The 19131-nt window shown below is 41.6% G+C and overlaps 1 pseudogene; it reads left to right on the forward strand.

The window, feature by feature from the left end:
• The first annotated feature begins 244 nt into the window (after positions 1–244).
• On the forward strand, positions 245–18235 carry LOC122891923 (annotated as a pseudogene).
• Positions 18236–19131: the final 896 nt, after the last annotated feature.

Here is a 19131-nt window from a genome sequence, read left to right on the forward strand (position 1 = left end):
CAGGCGCACCCCAGGCCCCTCCCGCGCCCACCCGGCACACGCCCACCCGTTTCTCGAACTGCCCTGCCCTCCCAGCAGCCCCCTGCCGGCTGCCTCCGAACGTGCGCACGCGCGGCGCCCCTGCGGCCTGCTCCCGCCCCTTGGCCCCCTGGGTACCTCCGCGGGAGCCCCTGGCCCGCCTGCGCGCGCGCCTAGTCCGGGGGGGGGGAGCCTCCCGCCCCCTTTCCTCCACCGTCCAATCAGATCGGGCGAGGGGAGCGGAGCCCCGGGAACGCGCTGGCGGCGGGCCTCAGGGTTCAAGCGCTCGCCCCGCGGCTCAGTGAAGCTTTCGTTCAGCTGCGAGTAACGGTCGGTCGGAATTGAGAACCTTTCCCCTAGGGACGGTGGGATGGTGTCCCGTTTTTCGGGCTCTTAGCCCCCGGGCTTCAATCTTCGTCCCTCCCCTCCTGCCCTTCAGAATAGTGACGAGCTAGGCCTTCTGTCAGCCCTTCACTGTGGGGCTGTTGACGCGCGCCCTGACTGTCCAGGTGACAGCGGTGGCGACAGGGACGTTGGGGTCGTTATTATAAATCCGCCCTGGCCCGGAATTGGCAGGAAGAACCGCTGCGGTCGGTGCGGGTCGCCGGGCCTCCTGCAGTGTTGAGGGCTCGCCGGGCGCTCCCAGGAGGAGAGAGGGTGCCTGCTGGTGGATAGAGAAGTGAATCGGAAGTTAGAGCCCGGGCGCGGCGCCCTCCCTCGCCGCCGGCTGACTCGCGGGTGCCTCTTCTCGCCTCCCCGCCGCGGCAGGAGCTCTGCCTGCCCTTCTGGAAGGTGTGGAGACGCGTGTAGCGCTGAGACGACGCTGTCTGCACCCGAGCTCTGAGCGATGGGAGGCGTCTCACTCTTACTGCGGGGGTCGTGGCGACGCGGGGAGGTGAGGGGCGCAGAGGCCGCTCGAGTGGGTGGATGGGACGCGCTCACCTTTCTCTGCCCCTCCTCCCACACCGTAACGCGAAGAGGAGAGCGAGTCCATCGTAGGTCTTTTGAGAGTGTCTAGAGGTGGTGGGTGTGAAAGGGCTCTCCAAAATGTGGATTCCTGTACAAGTCCGAGATCTTCCTTGTGGGTCCGGGCGGCGAGACGGAGCGCACGCGAAGCAGCCAGTCGGTAACCTCACACAATGTTTTGTTTGGTTTCTCCCCCCGGCCCCGAATGCAAAATAGAGTGATGCAGCCGAATACTAACTGTTGACCAGGCTCAGAAACGGACACGCTAACCCAAGAGAGCAGCCTGGAAGAAGCTAACTTTGACCCAGGTCATAAAGGTAGTGAACTAAATATAGTTCATGGTTTCAGCTGAGTCATTGATTTATCAAAGCAGGAAATCGGATCCACTTAGACTATTGATATAAGACTATGAGGACATTTTAGTTTCCCAGAACTTAAAGGGGAAATTAAATAATATTGTCACTTTAAAATATAATTTGGACAGGGCGGGGTGGGGGTGCCTAGGTGGCTCAGTCAGGTAAGTGTGGGATACTTGATTTTGGCTCAGGTCAGGATCTCATGATCCAGCCCCTGCCACAGTGGGCATGGAGCCTGCCTAGAATTCTCTCTCTCTCTCTCTCTGTCCCTCCTCCCTTCCCTTTCTGAAAAAAAAAAATTACAAAAATAAATAAAATATGATTTGGATGATTAGCAGGCTCTGAGGATTGTGGTATTTACCCAAAATGTGAAGAGCTGAGTACCTACTCTATTATTATCACAGACACCTCTGTCCCTAATGCCCAACTTTTCCAGGGTAAACACTAGGCAGAATTACAAGTGGACAATTACACTGTGCTTCCCTTGCACTTCTTTCCCTCTGCAAGAGAATTTAATCATTATTAAAATATAAATGATTAATAAAACTGAGGTCGCTCCTGGGAGATTACAGTTACAGTTACTTAAGTCGTAATCCACAGCAGTAGTTAAAAACCACCACATCAACCAACCAAGATGGAGGGAAGCTCTTTGGGTTGTTGTGAGTCTGCTAGAACCTTGTAAAACTACCAGTATAGATAGTCATGTATTTTTTGTAAGGCTGACACCATCATTTCTTACTGCCTCGGTTTTCAAACTTGTAAAAGTGAATAGCACAACTTGGTGCTCACCTGCCACTAGATCTGAAATGAAAATATTATGATCATGATGAAATGGCTTCTACAGAGAATTCTCTCTTGATTTGGAGTACTGTGGTACGGCAGAAGGAGTCTCAAGAACTCAGGCCCACTTCATTTTATAGACTGAATCCACTCAGGTCTTTTCTCCTGTTCTGTGAAATCTCATTCTCAGATTATTAAAATTAAACCATTTCTAGATGTTATTTTGAAAGACTAATGTCTTAAAATGATGAGTCCTTGGAGCCTTCAGGCAATAACTTTCTTTTAATCAAACAAATTCTTAAGGCAACCTTTATCAATTATCCAGTTTCTTAGATCACTGTTTTCCTCTGGTTGGTTACACACAGATAGCCTTCTGCATTATTGAAAACCTAGAAATTAGGTGTGATATTGCATCCTTAACAAGAGGGGGCATTCAGAAAGTAAGGGCCAGAAAGAAGCAAGCTGTACACCAGAAACATGAAAGCAAAACACAAATTATTTATAGATATTGAAGTTGAAAGGGATCCCAATCCAACTTTCTATCACATGAATCTGCCTCCTAGCATAGGCATAATAATAGTTTTCATCATTGAGTTGTTGACCACTCTTCTCAGTGCTTCTATGTAAATTCACTTAAATGACAAATTACTTGGTGTAAGGGCCACTGTTTTCCTATGTTCCATCATATTTTTATGAATGTATTGCATTATCCTGGCATTTTGAAATGAGCTGGACAGTTAACAGCTTTATATAGATTATCACCCAATGTAAATTATTTTGCTTTTCTATTTTCACTTTCTTACTGTTCTTTGACTTTCCTGGAAAATTACCTGGACTATTCTTGGTTTTCCTTTCTGTGCCCCAATGGCTTTCTTAACCTTTTGTGTGATAGAACTAAGGTTTTTTTGCAGATGTGTTTTTGGTTTTTTTTTAAAGATTTTATTTATTTGTCAGAGCAAGAGAGAGCACAAGCAGGGGGAGTGGCAGGTAGAGGGAAAAGCAGGCTCCCTACTGAGCAAGGAGCCTGATGCAGTACTTGATTCCAGGACTCTGGAATCATGACTTGAGCTAAAGGCAGACGCTTAACGAACTGAGCCACCAGGTATCCCTTGACACAAGTTTTTAGTGCATATCTCATTCCTCCCAATAATTCAATGAAGCAAGTACTGTTATCCCCATATTCATATGAGGAAACTGATACATAGAGAAGTTAAATAATTTATCCAAGGGCCCACAGCCCTTAAAGAGGAGATCCTGGAATAAAACACGTTTTTGTTTTTGTTTTTGTTTTTTCTCATTCTAGGGCCTTAGTTCTCAACCACTAAATTGTGAGAGAAAAAAGCAGTCCCTGATATCAAGAGGCTGAGCTGGTGCTATCAGCCAGGTTGTGGTGTTGCGAGGAGCTGGCCTGGCATAGCTAGGCCTTCATGTCTCCTATGGAGCATAAACAGTTTCAGAGAACATCAACATCAGAAAAGGCCACTGCATAATCATGATGGATCAGGACAAAAATAAGACTATTCCATAACCATTTCTGGACATGGACATAGAACCATGAACCTACCCAAGCCACCAAATAGAAAACACAAACTGAAAATATCAAATAATATGAGTGACTGTTACTTCTTTACCAGTTACAGCTTTAGCCTCGTGCTAGTCTTTCCTCTTTCCACAAAAGATTTATTAAGATACTCAACCATAGACTTACCACTGCTTCCTGACAGCATACAGTTTAAAGCAAAGTTCCCCAAATGGGCTAACACAAATCCAAATCTTAAGTCCTTCCTCTTACTGAGCTGCCTCACTGCTGCCCATAGTGTGTGCTTTCCCTCACTGAAATGAGTAATAAGGTGGCGCCTCGGTGGGTTAAGCCTCTGCCTTCAGCTCAGGTCATGATCTCAAGGTCCTGGGTTCAAGTCCCCCATTGGGATCTCTGCTCAGCGGGGAGCCTGCTTCCTCCTCTCTCTCTCTCTGCCTGCTTGTGATCTCTCTCTGTCAGATGAATAAATAAAATCTTAAAAAAAAAAAAGAAATGAGTAATAAGTGTATGTTGTTAAACCACTGATGTGTTCCTGGTGATCCCTGGCTAGCGAGCACTGATAGTTCTTTCTGGACTGTCCTATACAATGCATACCTACAGAGCAGAAAGCACACTACTTACACATCTCTTGCCAAAGAAAGTGGGAATTCTTCTCCCATCTCTAGCCGTAAGATTGTCACACCAAAGCTGAACGCTGTCCTTCATTTTTGTAGATTCTATATAGAGTGTTTGATAGATGGAATTTACCGAAAGACAATGAAAAAAGAAAATGTTGGAATAATTGAATATTATTTTGCAAGAAGAAAAGAACAACCTATCAACCCATAGTACTTGCTTCATTGGATTATTGGGAGGAATGAGATATGCGCTAAAAACAAAATACTGAAAATGGATCATAAATCTAAACACTTTCAGAAGAAAACAGGAGAAAATCTTTGTGACCCTAGGTTAGGCAAAAAATTTCTTACACCACCCAAAGCTCCATTAAAAGATTAATTTAGAATAATGTCTGCTCTTTGGATGTCAGTATTTAGAAAATGAAAAGTAACATACTGAGAGAAAATATTTGCAAAACATATCTGATAAATGACTGTATCCAGGTTACGTGAACTCCTACAACTCAATAAAAAGACCAGTTTTGTTTTGTTAGAGAGAGAGAGAGAGACAGAGCGCAAGCACAGGCAGAGTGGCAGGCTAGAGGCAGAGGGAGAAGCAGGCTCCCTGCCGAACAAGGAGCCCGATGTGGGACTCGATCCCAGGACGCTGGGATCATGACCTGAGCCGAAGGCAGCCGCCCAACCAACTGAGCCACCCAGGCGTCCCAAAAGACCAGTTTTTAAAACATTGGGGTACTTGGGGCACCTGGGTGGCTCAGTTAAGCATATGACTTCAGCTTAGTTCATGATCTCAAGATCTGGAGATTGAGCCTTATGTCGAGCTCCCCACTCAGCAGGGAGTGTCCCTGCTCCCTCTGCTCCTCCCCTGCCTTCATACTCTCTCAAATTAAATCTTTTTTAAAAATTGGGGTAGTTGAATGATCACCACAGGAGATAAATGGATGACCAAAAAAATCATCATTAGTCATTAGGGAAATGCAAATCACATTGAACTATACTCTTTGGTCAAAATAAAAATAATTCCAGGGGTGCCTGGGTGGCTCAGTGGGTTAAGCCTCTGCCTTTGGCTCAGGTCGTGATCACAGGGTCCTGGGATCGAGCCTTGCATCAGACTCTCAGTTCAGCGCCCCCCCCCCCGCCTGCCTCTCTGCCTACTTGTGATCTCTCTCTCTGTCAAATAAATAAGATCTTTAAAAAATAATAATTCCAAGTGCTGTTTGTTGAGGTTATGGAGCAACTAGAACTCCCAGACATTGTGGGTAGGACTGTAGGAAATAGTAGAGTGACACTTGAGTAAAATTTGGTAGCTTTTTTTTCTAAGATTTTATTTATTTGATAGATTTAGAGAGAGCACAAGTAGGCAGAGCGACAGGGAGAGGGAGAAGCAGGCTCTCCGCCAAGCAGGGAGCCTGATGGGGCTTGATCGCAATCATCGGCTTAACTGACTGAGCCACCCAGCTGCCCCAATCAGGCAGTTTCTTATAAAGTTAAACATAAGCTTACTATATGTCCCAGCAATACCATTCCTAGATATTTACCCAAGAGAAATGAAAACATGTTTACACAAAAACTTGGATGCACTTTTTATAATAGCCAAAGACTGGAAACAATCCAAGTGCCTTTTAATTGGTGAATGGATAAGCAAATAGTGGTTTGTATATACAATGGAATGTATTCACAATAAAAGGAACAAACTACTGATATAACAACATAAATTAATCTCAAGTGTATTCTTCCAAGTGAAAGATGCAAATTCAAATATCTAGATACTGGTGTTTTCATGTATATGACATTCTGTAAAAGCTAAAACTAGAAGGAAAAAAAACAGATTAGTGGTTGCAAGGGAGTTGGGAATGTTGACTATAGAGGGGCTTGAGGGACTTTTTGGGGTCAAGGAACATTTCGGTATCTTGAATGTGATGTGGGTTACATGTTGTATCTTTCAAAACTCAAGAGTTTGGGGGCACCTGCCTGGCTCAGTTATGCACTTGCCTTTGGCTCATGATCCCAGCATCCTGGGATTGAGCCCCCACAGCAGGCTCCTTGCTCAGCAGGGAGCTTGCTTCTCCTTCTCCCTCTGCCTGCCACTCCCCCTGCTTTTGCTCTCTCTCTCTCTCTCTATCAAATAAATAAATAAAATCTTTTTAAAAATCACCCTCATTGAGTTTTAAAGAAATCTTAGAAGCAATTTTATTGCATGTCAATTATATTTCAATAAGCCTGATTTTAGAAAAATGTTGAAATGGAAGAAAAGTTGAGATGAGTTAGGGCCACAGGGCACTATGAATACAAAGACAACAGTAGCCTACCTGGTAATTAAATTCTAAATCTTAAAAAGATAAATTATTAGTGCATAATCCACATTATGAAACAACTTGTCCTTTTTTTCTTGTAGAGTAAGTTCATAGTATGTTGAAATGTTTTTGTAGAGGGATGCCTGGGTGGCTTAGTCAGTTAAGCATCTGACTCTTGATTTTGGCTTAGGTCATAATCTCAGGGCCCTGGAATCAAGCCTTGTGTCAGGCTCCCCACTCAGTGGGAAGTCTGCTTGTCTATCCCTCCCCCATGCTTGTGCTCAAGTTCTCTTTCTCTCATATATATAAATCTTTTAAAAAGGGGGGGGGGGAACTATTTGGTTTATAATAGAGTAACTTAAAACTGCAGTTGAAAGTCACTGCCAACTAATTATGAATCAGAAATTAAGATAAAACATCTCTGAAACTAAGAACTGTGGGAAAATATATTTGGATTTCAAAAACTCTGATTTACAGCTTTGCAGGAAGCTGTTTATTGCAAAATGAGTTTCCTAGTGCTGTACTGTAGAGGTAAAGGCATTTGAGAGCCTACCAGGGCCAATAGTGGTCAAGTAGGAAAAAGTAGGTAAAAACACAGAAGCAAATTGAGCATCTTTGAACTCGGCTTGTGTCACTGACGGGATGTTCATGAAGTGGGCATGCTACGAAATGCTCCCCTTTAGGAGCATATGTGGCTGCTCTCCTTTGGACCTAGGAAAAGGGAATAAAGATGAGAATATTTGCTTATCCATTCACCAATTAAAAGGCACTTAGATTATTTCCATTGGGGGGCTATTATAAATTGTGTGTCCAGGTTTTTGTGTAAACATCCTTTCATTTCTCTTGGGTAAGTATCTCGTTTAAGGAAGATTTCAAATGTGCTAATACTTTTATAACCTCTAACATGTTATGTAGAGATCTAGCAGAGATACAGGTGGATTAATCTGAGATTAATCTCTCAGTCCATGCTAATGGCCCATCCTGGATGTCACCCACTAGTGCCCAGAAGGCCCCCTTTTAGTGGACTTTCTCATTTCCCTTTTCTACAGTGGCAGTGGTGGCCAGGGTCTTCATTCTGCTTAAGTCCTCCAGGCGCCTTCTACGAAGCAGTTAAGGAAGACTGCACAGTACCTGGAAACCTTCCAGTTTCACTTGCAGAATTCAGCCTCACTCATAGTTCCCTCGGTGAATATGAAACTTCTATCAGATTGCCATAGAGTTGTCTGCTTAAAAGGTCTCAATGTGCCAGGTTGGTTTATCCACCAACTCTTCCAGCATCAGTAGCTACTGTTGACTTTGCTTTCCTGAAGTATCTTGACAGTGATTCAAGAAATTTTTCCTGAAGGAGAAAAATTTTGGAGTCAAGCACTTCATATCCAGTATGTCTTTGGGGTCAACCAGTTGTACTTTCATATCTTTCATAAAGTCATTTTAATTTGTGTATTCCTAGTTAGGGATTCCATATCATCAGATTTCCCTGGCATCGCTTCTTTCTGCTCAGCTATAGTGAATTTTAAAGAAAAATCTCCTTCTGACTTAGCCCCATTTTTTTATCCCTGAATTCAAGTTCCTCTTTGGCATTTGTCGGTTCCTTTTCCTGTTCTGCAGTTCTGTCTGAGTCTCCTAACCCAGAGCTGGGACAGAGAGTCTATAATTGCTTAAAGATTATTTTATTTCTTCAGTCAATTGATCTTCTTTTCTTCTTTCAGCCGCTGAAGGTTTGTCTGGCTCTTCTCTCCTTATATGACTTAGAATTTTTTCAAGCCCAGTGTAGTCTGCATTTTTTTGCAGTCTCCCCTCCTAACCCCTCCATGGTCAAAAGAGATAGCACAGGCTACAATGTCTACACTAAAGGTAGTGTTTTCCTTCCCAATAGTTCCAAAAAGGGGGGAATTCAATTATTGAAAAGAAAATAACGAATTTTTAAAAAGATTTTATTTATTTATTTATTTTAGAGAGAGAGAGAGAGAGTGAGAGCAAGTAAGAAGGGGTAGGGGGGAGGGAGAGGGAGAAAGAATCTGAAGCAGACTCTATACCGAGTGCAGAACCCAATGCAGGGCTGGATCTCAGGACCCTGAGCTGAAACCAAGAGTCAGATGCTTAATCCACTGAGCTACCCAATCACTCCAGAAAACAGTTTTAATAAAATTTATGGTAGGGTTGAAATAAAGTGGATACTTTAATAGGCTATCTTGATCTTAGTGAAGAACCATTTTATTGTAGGAAATTGGTTTTTAGAAAGGGATCATTTTGTTCTGAGAAAGAGAACCCCATTTGAGCTAGAGTCAAACAGAGGTGGAATTGGGAAGATGATTGTGTAGACATCTTATGGAAGGCAAGGACAGTAAGTGTAACCAGATCTCATGAAGGTCTGTAACCCTGAACTGGTAGGCTCTCTATGATTGAGGAAGGTAATAAAAGTTATCTTTCCATAACCCTTACCAGATTAGCTTCAAACCAGCTTTCCTGCTAGAATTATTGGGACTCAAGTCTGCCTAGAGAAAAAAACTTATTTAAGAACAACCTTGTTTAAATCTGGTTTCTACCCCTGGTTCCACCCTCTAGAGTAGTAGAATGCTAAGTATCCTATAGCTTGATTCTGCTGCAGGCCCTGCCCTTCCTATGGGCTGTTTGGCTTTGGTTTCTCTTTGAATAGTTTCTCTTATTAGTTGAGGGAACTGCTGTAGCCTTTGTTTCTTGTAACCAGAAGAATCTAACAAAAACATTGGGTGTTTTCTTACGTACCATCCGTGTGTTTAGCACTAGAAGATAGGTGATACAAATCTTATCCCCAAGTAGTTCACTCTTAAGGCAAGACATAGGCACATTAAGCATTTACAAATAATTGAAGAATAATACAAATAAATGTCAAATGAGTGGTCTGACAATGAGGACTGAATGAATACAGAAAAGAGAGATCTGGATGTAGCCTGCAGAGAGCTTCTAAGATAAGGAGGTGGGAGGAAGTTATTTCTTAGTAAGTATTATGTGCCTACTTCCATGAGGACTTGAGCTGGATACTTTTAAGTAGGCAGAGTGGAATGATTACTATTTTCCACTCACATCCAGTATAAATATTAGACCCACAAAGGGAACTAGTAGTAAAAACTTCACCTTGGGACAAAGCACCCAAAATGGTAGCAGAGTTCACCTGACAGAAGCCTTTTCAATGATAAAGAGTTAAATGGCAATGGGTGAAGATGAGCAAGGTAGACCTTTAATAAAAATGTACAGTAGAGCAGCATAGGGTCTTTATTGTCATCAGTAATAGTCAGGCTAAAAGAACCTGTATGTTTACCCTGGGATGGGGGATTTACTGAGTTAACACTTTCTATTTGACCCAGAGCACAGTATGGTTGTCTGAGATTTGTGTGAACTTCAGTAAGAGAGCCTCTCAATTAGGCCTGTGTTTGGGAGCTACTTCCCACCTATGATTTAGGCAATACTGAATGCATCATAAAGGGTATGGTTTCTCTTTTACAGCTGAAGATAAAGAAAAACCCGAGGATATCTAGGATCTTAAATCCTCTATAACCAGGGAAGACAGATTTCTCCTAACGTGAAATACTAATATCAAACAATATGCAAAGGCAAATGAATTCCAAGAAAGGAAACCCTGTTTTAGAGCAACTTTTGAAATCTGTCATATATACTCACATAGAAATTGAGGGAAATAACCACAAATCCTTCACCAAAGTGTGAAGGAGCCAACATTAATCTCTCCCTAGGTCTAAAACTGCCAAGCTAAAATTTGTTATCACTGACTCCTTGACCTACTTTCCTTCTTTGCTTTGAGGGCACATCCTTACATGGGGTCTAATCATTTATTTGCCAAGAGATTAATTAGCTTTTCAGAGCCTCTGTGCTAGTTAATAGTCCCAAAATAGACCACTAGTCCCACAGCCCATTGCTTCCTAGGAAGATGGATTATAGGAGTGACAAAATTTGAGCAAGCTATATCTGTCAGTGCCTCTATGCTTATGAAAGATGTGACCTCCAACCCTTTCAGCTCAGTTGGTCTCTAGTGTGTTGCCTTAATTATGCTCCCCCTTCCTTCAAGATTCCTGGAGCCTTGAGTAGATAAACCTAAGTTTCAAGGTGATGTGACTAGCAATATGATATGGTGAATCAAAGTCCAGGTGCTATAACAGACTTGGGTTTTAATCATGACTCTGCTGCTTTGATCAGGTTACCTGTCTGGGCTTCTTTTCCCTGATCTCTAAAATGTAGGCTGATTGATAGTCCTCATCTCCTAGGATTGTGATGATGCTCAAGGAACAATGTATTAAACTGCTTACCCACAGAGTAAATATTCCATATATAGGAGCTGCTTGTATTGTGATGGACAGTTGAAGGCACAACATCTTCTGCCTTCAAGCTATTGAGGCTTGAGGGCGCATTGGATCCACTGTCAGAGCTTCAGGGGAGCTGAGAAACATGGATGTCTTTGACTAAATTGTTGATCAATGTAGCAGAATCTGAATTTTTCCTACTATACCCAAATGTGAAAACATATAGCCCTCTATTCCTATAACTTGCCTTGATGCTCTGATTCCCTCTGGTGGTAACTCAGTCTCTTTCCATAATAAAGAGTCAATTTAGAATCTACTTAGCCTCCTTAGGGATAAATGCTTAGTATTTTAGGGTGGTCTTCCCCACCATACCCCTTCCCAAAGGGGCTGCGTGTTGCACATGATGACCTCATGGCAGGTAGAAGAGGTGGCTGCTCTGTGAATGGGTTCTTGGGCTCTCTACTAGGTCTTCACTGATGTTTTAGGCTCCATACAAATCTATGTTTTAGTGCCTTCTCATCTTCTAAACATTAAGTCGCAGGGCTCAGCTCAGGCTTCAGATATCTTAATCAAAAGTAACCCCCTAGGGGCGCTTGGGTGGTTCAGTAAGCCTGTGCCTTCCACTCAGTAATCTCAGGTCCTGGGATTGAGCCCCGGGATTGGGCTTTCTGCTCAGCAGGGAGCCTGCTTCCCCACCGCCCCCGCACCTGCCTGCCTCTCTGCCTTCTTGTGATCTCTGTCTGTCAAAGAAAGAAAGAGAAGTAACCCCCTAGATTGAGTAACTTCAGTTACTCCTCTAGTTCTTGTATCGTGGCTTTAAATATTATGTATATGCCAGTTACTCCTAAAATAATATCTCTAGTCCAGACCTCTCCCTTGAACTCCAGGCTTGTATATATAAGTGCTTGTCTATAGAAGTCTGCAGCTAAGAAGTCTGCAAATAAGACTAGGCATGACTGAAAGCACAGTTAGGGGCATAGAGATTAGAAATGAGAAAAAGAAAAGATGAAACAGAATAAAACAAAGACCTTAAAAAGGACAAGGGGCGTTAGAGAGTAGTAGGGAATTTGGGTAAATTGGAAGGGGAGGTGAACCATGAGAGACTATGGACTCTGAAAAACAGTCTGAGGGGTTTGAAGTGGCGGGGGGGGTGGGAGGTTGGGGTACCAGGTGGTGGGTATTATAGAGGGCACGGTTTGCATGGAGCACTGGGTGTGGTGAAAAAATAATGAATAATGTTTTTCTGAAAATAAATAAATTGGAAAAAAAAAGGCTAGAGCAAATGGCAAATAATAGAAGACAGGCAAAATACTTAATTCTCCCCTAAGAAGAAAAGCAGAACAGCAGAACATAGAAATACTTATAAGCAAAATTTTTAAATATATTTTTTCTGGGAAAAAAACTAAAATCTACATTTTAACTGATACATAATAATTTAGGGAAAATTTGCTCAGTAATGCCCAACACAATATTTTATTAAAACCATTGGACATTAAAAGATAAAGAATATGACTTCAAGAAGAAAATAGCATAAAATACTCATGATCTTGGGTTAGACAAAGTACAACACCAAAATCACTTAGACACAACACCAAAATCACTTCCAGAAAAGATAAAATTGATAAACTAGATGTCATCAAAATAAAACTTTTGCACTTCATGATATACCATTGGAATAGAAAGACAAACCTCAGAGAAAATATTTGCAAATCTTATATCTGATACAGGAGTTGTATCCAGAATATAGAAAGACCTTAATAATAAAAAGACAACACAATTAAAAAACCCAATGAGCAAAATATTTTATTTTTTTTTAAGATTTTATTTATTTGACAGAGTGAGAGATCACAAGTAGGCAGGGAGGCAGGCAGAGAGAGGGGATAGGAAATGGGCTCCCCGCTGAGGAGAGAGCCTGATGCGGGGCTTGATCCCAGGACCCTGAGATCATGACCTGAGCTGAAGGCAGAGGCTTAACCCACTGAGCCACCCAGGCGCCCTGAGCAAAATATTTTAATAAGCATTTTAGCTGTAAAAGATATATGAATGACTAATAAATACCTGAAAAGATGTGTAAAATCACTAGTCATTAGGGAAATGAAAATCAAATCTATTGAGATACCACTTCACTTCCACAAAAACAGCTATTATTAAAAGACAGGCTACAATCTATGGTGATTTTACTATAGTCCTAGAGAAACTAGAACCCTCAGACACTGCTGGTGGGGGTATAAAATGGTACAACCATTTTGGAAAACAGTTTGGCAGTTTCTTAAAAAGGTAAACAAACTTACATATGACCCAGCATTTCCACTGCTAGGTGTCTGCCCAAGAGGAATAAAAAGCAAATATTTTCACAGAGACTTGTACACAGAGGTTCCTAGGATTGGCAATAGCCTAAGTGTAGAAATGACCAGAATGTTCATCAGCTGGTGAATAGATAAAATATCTATTTTATTATTTATTATTTATTTATTTAGTCAATTCTCATTATTCATGGGTTCCGCATACACAGATTTCCCTGCTTGCTAAAACCTATTTGTAACCTCAAAATCAGTCGGAATTTCCAGGCCATTCTTGGACATGCACATGTGCAAAGCAGCAGAAAATTTGAGCCACCCAACAAACATGTTCCCGCTGAAGTCAGACAAGGTGACATTCTGCCTTCTCGTTTCAGTCCTGTTCCTATACACAGATGTCCTTTTGCAGTCTATTTAATGCCATGTTTTTCACATTTTTTTGGTGCTTTTTGTTGGTGATTTTGTTTAAAAAGGCATCCAAGCCTAGGGCTGAAGTGCTGACTAGCATTCCTAAGGACAAGAAGGTTGTGATGCGCCTTGTGGAGAAGAAGACTTGTTAGAGAAGCTTCATTTAGGCATAAGTTATAGTGCTGTTTTCCATGAGTTTAGTGGGTTTTTTTTCCAATTTATTTATTTTCAGAAAAACAGTATTCATTATTTTTTCACCACACCCAGTGCTCCATGCAAACCGTGCCCTCTATAATACCCACCACCTGGTACCCCAACCTCCCATCCCCCCGCCACTTCAAACCCCTCAGACTGTTTTTCAGAGTCCATAGTCTCTCATGGTTCACCTCCCCTTTTTTTTTAAGATTTTATTTATTCAACAGAGAGAGAAAGCGAAAGAGCACAAGCCAGGAGACAGAGGGAGAGGGAGAAGCAGGCTCTCTGCTGAGCAGGGAGCCCAATGCAGGGCTCAATCCCAGGACCCTGAGATCATGACCTGAGCCAAAGGCAGATGCTTAACCAACTGAGCCACTTAGGCGCCCCCATGAATTCAGTGTTAATGAATCAACACTAAATAGTAAATATGGTGTCTTTAGACAGAGACACGTACAAAACAAAGTTATATATTATTAGTTGATGAAAATGACACGTTGCAGGAACCTAACCCTGCATTTCCCCTAAGGTCAATAACTCAGTATTCGCTGAATTCAGTGTTTGGAATGATTTTGTAGAACATAACTACCAGGAATAATGGGAATAGGCTCTGTATCCATACAATGGAGTACTGTTCAGCAGTTAAAAAGGACCAAACCACTGATCGATGCAACAACATACATGAACCTCAAAGACACGCCATGTATGTAGGAAGAATGGGAAATTGAGACCCAAAGGAACATGACAATTCATAATATACAATTAGATAATTTTATTATTATTATTTTTTAAGATTTTATTTATTTATTTATTTGACAGAGATCACAAGTAGGCAGAGAAGCAGGCAGAGAGAGAGGAGGAAGCAGAGTCCCTGCTGAGCAGAGAGCCCGATGCAGGACTCTGGGATCATGACCTGAGCCAAAGGCAGAGGCTTTAACCCACTGAGCCACCCAGGCACCCCGGATAATTTTATTATTGAGCAAAAAAATACCACAATGTAGACAAGTTACTCACAAGTGGCTACAAAGTTACAGTGGATTTTTAGTTCTATTTATCTGGAATTAAAGCTACAGTTGTTATACAGCATTCTTTTTTTTTTTTTTTTTTTTTTGGTCCTGTGAGGAGCCTGATGCAGGAACCTGGGATCGTGGCCTGAGCCAAAGGCGGTTGCTTAACAGACCGAACCACCCAGGTGCCCTCCCCCACATCTTATTTTTAATAGATGAAGCAATTTTTTCAATTTGTGTTACTCGATATATTGAGCTTACTCTGACATCATCTTTTTACAATTCTTTATCAGGCTTACTCTGACGTCCTGATTTTCATAATCAATCAGACTTCCTTTCATATTCTGTTCTTCATAACTTTTATCAGCACCTCCTCTGGCTGCCTCTGCTAGTGCATCTGGTACGTACAATTCATTACATGCTTCGACATTCCTCAACAACATTTCCCACTTGTGAAAAAATCCAGATGCAAAAGACTGCATATTACATGATCTCATATATGTGACTTTTCCAGAAAAGTCAAATCCCTTTTGATTTTTTTTTTATTTTTTCAAAGATTTTATTTTTGAGTAATCTCTATACCCAACCTTGGGCTCAAACCCACAAACCTAAGATTGTGCTCTATCGACTGACCCATCCAGGTGCCCTGGCAAATCTCTTTTTAAAACTGGGATATAATTGGCATGTATTGTTGCGTTAGTTTTAGGTGTACAACATAATGTTTCAATAGATGTATAGATTGTGAAGTGATCACCACGAGAAGTTTAGTTAACATCCATCACCATACATGGTTACATTTTTTTCTTATGAAAACTTTTAAGACCCACTCTCCTAGCAACTTTCCAGTGTGCAGTACAGTATTGTGAAGCCTGCTGTACCTTAAATCACAGGACTTACCTGTAACTGGAGGTTTGTACCTTGCACCACCTTCAACCATTTCTCCTGCCCCCTCACGTTCCACCTCTGGCAACCACTAATCTGTTCTCTGTATCTCTGAGTGGCATTTTGTAAAACACTTGTTTGTTTCTTTAGATGTCACATGTAAATGAGATCATACGGTATTTGTCTTTTTCTTAAAGAGATTTTTTTTTTATTTATTTATTTGACAGAGAGAGATCACAAGCAGGCAGAGAGAGAGAGAGAAGGAAGCAGGCTCCCGGCCGAGCAGAGAGCCCGATGCGGGGCTCGATCCCAGGACCCAGGGATCATGACCTGAGCCGAAAGCAGCGGCTTAACCCACTGAGCCACCCAGGCGCCCCTTTGTCTTTTTCTTTATGACGTATTTCACTTATACTGCCCTCAAGTTGCATCCACATTGTTCCAAATGACAGAATTTCCCTTTTTATGGGCAGTTTTCCATTGTATATGTATGCCACATTTTCCTTATCCATTGATGGACACTTAGGTTGTTTCCGTGTCTTGGCTATTGGAAATAATGCTATACTGAATAAATGGGGGTGCAGATATCTTTTTTTCCCCCTTTTTATTTATTTATTTGTTTATTTTCTTTTTTTTTTCCAATTTATTTATTTTCAGAAAAACATTATTCATTATTTTTTCACCACACCCAGTGCTCCATGCAAGCCGTGCCCTCTATAATACCCACCACCTGGTACCCCAACCTCCCACCCCCCCGCCACTTCAAACCCCTCAGATTGTTTTTCAGAGTCCATAGTCTCTCATGGTTCACCTCCCCTTCCAATTTACCCAAATTCCCTTCTCCTCTCTTTCTGATAGTGATTTTGTTTTCTTTGAATCCATAATGGGGTTGCTGAATCACATATTAGTTCTATTAATTTTTTGAAGAACTTCTATACTCTTTTCTATCATGGCTGCACTAATTTATATTCCCACTAACAGCGCCCAGGGGTTCCTTTTTTTTCCACATTATTGCCAATACTTGTTAGTTCTTGCCTTTCTGATATAGCCATTTTAGCAGGCATGAGACAATTATCTCATTGTGGTTTTTATTTGCATTTCCCTGATGATTAATGATATTGAGTGTCTTTTCAGGTACTCAAATATCAAATGTTGGCCGTCTGTATTCCTTATTTTTGAAAGATGTCTCTTCAGATCTTCTGCCCATTTAAAAAACCGTGTTGTGCCTTTCTGCCTGTGGACACTGCCAGGTAAGCATTGTTAAAATCTCCCCTCCCACCGCCATCATGTCTCAGTCAGAGTCTCCCACAGACCCTGAACAGCTGCGGAAGCTCTTCTTCAAGGTTTGAGCTCGGCAACAACGATGAGTCTGAGGAGCCGCTAGGAGCAATGGGAACACTTATGGCCTGTGTGGTAATGACAGATCCAAAGACCAAGCACTCCAGAGGCTTTGGGTTTGTCACGTACACTGTGGAGACGGTGGATGCAGCCATGACGGCAGGGCCACACAAGGTGGATGGAAGAGTTGTGGAGCCAAAGAGGGCTCTCTCAAGAGAAGATTCTCAAAGACATGGTGACCACTTCACTGTGAAAAAGATTTTTGTCAGCATTAAAGGAGACACTGAAGAACATCATCTAAGAAATTATTCTGAACAGTATGGAAAAACTGACGTGACTGACATCATGACTGACTGAGGCAGTGGCCACAAGAGAGGCTTTGCTTTTACAACATTTGATGACCATGACTCTGTACCCAAGACTGTCATTCAGAAATACCACACTGTGAATGGCCCCAACTGGGAAGTAAGGAGAGCCCTATCGAAGCAAGAGGTGGCAAGTGCTTTATCTGGCCAAAGAAGTCGAAGTAGTTCTGGAAACTTTGGTGGTGGTCGTGGAGGTGGTTTCGGTGGGAATGACAACCGTGGTCATACAGGAAACTTAAATGGCCGTCAAGGTGGTGGTGGATATGGTGACAGTGGGGATGGATATCGTGGATTTGGTAATGGTAGAAGCAACTCTGGAGGTGGTGGAGGCTATAATGATTTTGTCAGTTATAATAATCAATCTTTAAAATCTGGACCTATGAAAGGAGGATATTTTGGAGGCTGAAGCTCAGCCCCTGTGGTGGTGGAGGCCAATACTTTACTAAACCATGAAACCAAGGTGGCTACAGTGGTTCTAGCAGTAGCAGTAGCAATGACAGTGGCGGGAGGTTTCCATTGCTTCCAGGAAGCAGAGCTCAGCGGGAGAGGAGAGCCAGAGAAATGACAGGGGAGCTACAGGTTACAACAGATTTGTGATCTCAGCCAAATACAGTGGTGGCAGGGCCGAGCTATTACAAAGAAAACATGTTTTAGACAATACTGATGTGTATGGGCAAAAATCTCAGTGTCTGTATTTGTGACTGATTTTTAACAGGTTATTTTAGTTTCTGTTCTATGGAAAGTGTAAAGCATTCCAAGAAAGGGTTCTAATGTATTTTTTTTCATCCATGCTGTTGATTGATAAATGTAATCGTCTGATCATGATGCTGAATAAATGTGTCTTTAAAAAAATTAAAAAATAAAAAATAGATCATTTTCCTATTGAGTTATATGAATTCTTTATACTTTTTAATATTAGCCCCTTATCAGGCATGTGATTCGTAAACATTTTCTTCCAATCTGTAGGTTGCCTTCTCATTTTGCTGATGGTTTCCAGAAGCTTTGTGGTTTTATGTAGTCCCACTTGCTTATTTTTGCTTTTGTTGCCTTTGCTTTTGGTGTCAAATCCAATAAATCATTGCCAAGAGCAATGTCTAGGAGCTTACTACCTTATGTTTTCTTCTAGAAGTTTTATGATTTCAGGTCTTATGTTTGAGTCTTTGAGCCATTATGAGTTAATTTTTGTGTATGGTGTAAGGTAGTGCCCCAGTTTTACTCTTTTGGAAATGGCTCTCCAGTTTTCTCAGCATCATGTATTGAAGAGACTGTCCTTTTTTCATTATATATTTTTGGCTTTTTTGTTGTAATTAATTGACCATCTATGCATGGATTTATCTCTGGGTTTTATTCTGTTCCACTAATCTATATGTCTGTTTTTATGCCAATACCATACTATTTTTATTACTATTGCTTTGAAACATAATTTGAAATCTGGAAATGGGATACCTCCAGCTTTGTTCTTTTTTTCTCCAGATTGCTTTGGCTCTCCAGGGTCTTCTGTGGTTCCATACAAATTTTTATAATTATTTGTTCTATTTCTATGAAAAATACCATAGGGATTTTGATAAGCACTGCACTGAGTCTGTAGATTGCTTTGGGTGGTATGTACTTTTTAACAATATTAATTCTCCCCCAAAAACCCAATATTAATTCTTCAGCTCATGAGCATGGTATGTCTTTCTACCTTTTTGCATCTTTTTCAGGTTCTTTCACCAGTGTCTTATAGTTTTCAGTGTATGGTCTTTCGTCTCGGTTAAATTCCTAAGCATTGTATTGTATTTT

This window comes from Neovison vison, chromosome 12 (assembly GCF_020171115.1).
Source record: "Neovison vison isolate M4711 chromosome 12, ASM_NN_V1, whole genome shotgun sequence".
Taxonomy (NCBI): domain Eukaryota; kingdom Metazoa; phylum Chordata; class Mammalia; order Carnivora; family Mustelidae; genus Neogale; species Neogale vison.